The sequence below is a fragment of the Triticum urartu genome, chromosome 2, assembly GCF_003073215.2.
Source record: "Triticum urartu cultivar G1812 chromosome 2, Tu2.1, whole genome shotgun sequence".
NCBI classification, from domain to species: Eukaryota; Viridiplantae; Streptophyta; class Magnoliopsida; order Poales; family Poaceae; genus Triticum; species Triticum urartu.
In genome coordinates, this window is record NC_053023.1 from 66884782 (window position 1) to 66888388 (window position 3607).

Consider the following 3607-nt stretch of genomic DNA (forward strand, 5'->3'; position numbering starts at 1 on the left):
GGCATAAGACTAGCAACTAGAAAGAAAAAATACAAGGAAGGCTGGCGGCGCGCGAGGTTGTGGCCGTTGACGTACTTGGAGTCGTCGGACGCCAGGTACAACGCCGCCTTGGCGATGTCCTCCACCTCCAGCACCACCCCTTCCATCTCGTTGTGGCCGGTGCTCCTCGCCACTCGCCTCCGGGCACCAATATGGCGTCAGTGTTAAAAGGTGTATAAGATCGTTGGCATAAGACTAGCAACTAGAAAAAAAATACAAGGAAGGCTGGCGGCGTGCGAGGTTGTGGCCGTTGACGTACTTGGAGTCGTCGGACGCCAGGTACAGTGCCGCCTTGGCGATGTCCTCCACCTCCAGCACCACCCCTTCCATCTCGTTGTGGCCGGTGCTCCTCGCCACTCGCCTCCGGGCACCAATATGGCGTCAGTGTTAAAAGGTGTATATGGCGATGTCCTCCACCTCCAGCACCACCCCTTCCATCTCGTTGTGGCCGGTGCTCCTCGCCGCTCGCCTCCGGGCACCAATATGGCGTCGGTGTTAAAAGGTGTATAAGATCATTGGCATAAGACTAGCAACTAGAAAGAAAAAATACAAGGAAGGCTGGCCACGTACTTGGAGTCGTCGGACGCCAGGTACAACGCCGCCTTGGCGATGTCCTCCACCTCCAGCACCACCCCTTCCATCTCGTTGTGGCCGGTGCTCCTCGCCACTCGCCTCCGGGCACCAATATGGCGTCAGTGTTAAAAGGTGTATAAGATCATTGGCATAAGACTAGCAACTAGAAAAAAAATACAAGGAAGGCTGGCGGCGTGCGAGGTTGTGGCCGTTGACGTACTTGGAGTCGTCGGACGCCAGGTATAGCGCCGCCTTGGCGATGTCCTCCACCTCCAGCACCACCCCTTCCATCTCGTTGTGGCCGGTGCTCCTCGCCACTCGCCTCCGGGCACCAATATGGCGTCAGTGTTAAAAGGTGTATAAGATCATTGGCATAAGACTAGCAACTAGAAAAAGAAATACAAGGAAGGCTGGCCACGTACTTGGAGTCGTCGGACGCCAGGTACAACGCCGCCTTGGCGATGTCCTCCACCTCCAGCACCACCCCTTCCATCTCGTTGTGGCCGGTGCTCCTCGCTACTCGCCTCCGGGCACCAATATGGCGTCAGTGTTAAAAGGTGTATAAGATCATTGGCATAAGACTAGCAACTAGAAAAGAAAATACAAGGAAGGCTGGCGGCGTGCGAGGTGGTGGCCGTTGACGTACTTGGAGTCGTCGGACGCCAGGTATAGCGCCGCCTTGGCGATGTCCTCCACCTCCAGCACCACCCCTTCCATCTCGTTGTGGCCAGTGCTCCTCGCCACTCGCCTCCGGGAACCAATATGGCGTCAGTGTTAAAAGGTGTATAAGATCATTGGCATAAGACTAGCAACTAGAAAAAGAAATACAAGGAAGGCTGGCCACGTACTTGGAGTCGTCGGACGCCAGGTACAGCGCCGCCTTGGCGATGTCCTCCACCTCCAGCACCACCCCTTCCATCTCGTTGTGGCCGATGCTCCTTGCTACTCGCCTCCGGGCACCAATATGGCGTCAGTGTTAAAAGGTGTATAAGATCATTGGCATAAGACTAGCAACTAGAAAAAAATACAAGGAAGGCTGGCGGCGTGCGAGGTTGTGGCCGTTGACGTACTTGGAGTCGTCGGAAGCCAGGTACAGCGCCGCCTTGGCGATGTCCTCCACCTCCAGCACCACCCCTTCCATCTCGTTGTGGCCGGTGCTCCTCGCCACTCGCCTCCGGGCACCAATATGGCGTCAGTGTTAAAAGGTGTATAAGATCATTGGCATAAGACTAGCAACTAGAAAAAGAAATACAAGGAAGGCTGGCCACGTACTTGGAGTCGTCGGACGCCAGGTACAGCGCCGCCTTGGCGATGTCCTTCACCTCCAGCACCACCCCTTCCATCTCGTTGTGGCCGATGCTCCTCGCTACTTGCCTCCGGGCACCAATATGGCGTCAGTGTTAAAAGGTGTATAAGATCATTGGCATAAGACTAGCAACTAGAAAAAAAATACAAGGAAGGCTGGCGGCGTGCGAGGTTGTGGCCGTTGACGTACTTGGAGTCGTCGGACGCCAGGTACAGCGCCGCCTTGGCGATGTCCTCCACCTCCAGCACCACCCCTTCCATCTCGTTGTGGCCGGTGCTCCTCGCCACTCGCCTCCGGGCACCAATATGGCGTCAGTGTTAAAAGGTGTTAACTAGATCCGTATCCGATGATCAGTAATCTTACAATTACACAACCACCAGATCCTTTAGGTTTGTTCGATCTATCGATAACTTATAGACAGACGCCTTTGACACTTCCTCCAGGTGGAGTTGATTAACACTCTCATGGTTGGTCGATGGAAATAGCAAGACGAGACAGACATGATAATCTGAGAAATATATGTGGTGATCCCTTAAGCAATATCTAAGAATTCAATGTGTCCAAGATTCAATTGATTGGTTGAAGCCAAGGTCTCGAGCTAGTCCATCTTCCTATATGATATTCTTAATAATGCGCAGCACCAAGCCTGAAATTGGGGAATGAATTGAATCGATTGCATTCCTTTCCTGGACTGGACTAAAACTAATAGGCTGCTTCCTCGTCTGTACTTCAACTAGGAGGTTGTTGATATCACTCTAGATTCTCGAAAGGATATTGGATTGATTTCAAATCAAGGAAACTATTGAAATCGGGTAGCGAACCTATTGTTCCTTATTCTTTTGTCCTCCTCGGCTCTAGTTGAACAATGCACACACCCCGCTTTAGCTGCACATAATAAGGTGATCCGTGAGGCGGCTAGCTATTAGTTAGTGTGATGTGCAGTGAAGTGAGAGATCTCTCTACTCTAGTAGACCAGATGAAATAGCTGCAATGACTAATGTTTGATTGGGAAGACAGAATACATACGTTGACGTGCCCAGTCGAGCTACCGTAAGGTAGTCTAGTTAAGGAAAGGAAACCGGCTATTCCCCTCACGCTAAGGGTGCGATTCCTTACTCTCCCACAAGATCACACTAAATACAATAGGTGCGTGATCTACTAGATTCTTATAGAATCAATTTATAACCTTAGTTGATAGACAGGAACCACCATCCCATAACAAAAAAGGGGGGCGAAGGTTATTTTGTACCAATGAAGACGGATTTCTCTCTCGAGCTGCTCAAAGATCTTTAAGTGGCTTACGAGGTAGACTTGATCATGATCCATATCCAACCTTCTCCCATCTGCTTCTGTCTCTAAAGATTAGAGTCATCGACGCGATTCAAGTCCAGTGCTGATAAAATCCTGCTGTCCAGTTCGGGAAAGCAAGTGATTGATTAGTTCCATTGGTCTATTGGCTTCAGCTTCCAGTCTACCTCATTTCTATCAAAATGATCTGGTGTCTATGTCCATGCCTGAGGTTGGTAAACCCTATATCTATTGCGGGGTGGTTTGAGGAAGGGACAGCTTGTAACCCACGACTTACTACTACGAAGATTCTGGCGGAGAGCTTTTCACATATAGATAGGTCGGGATGAGGAAGCTCCGTAGTCAACTAATAGATAGAAAATCCACCTTGTGAACCGTGTT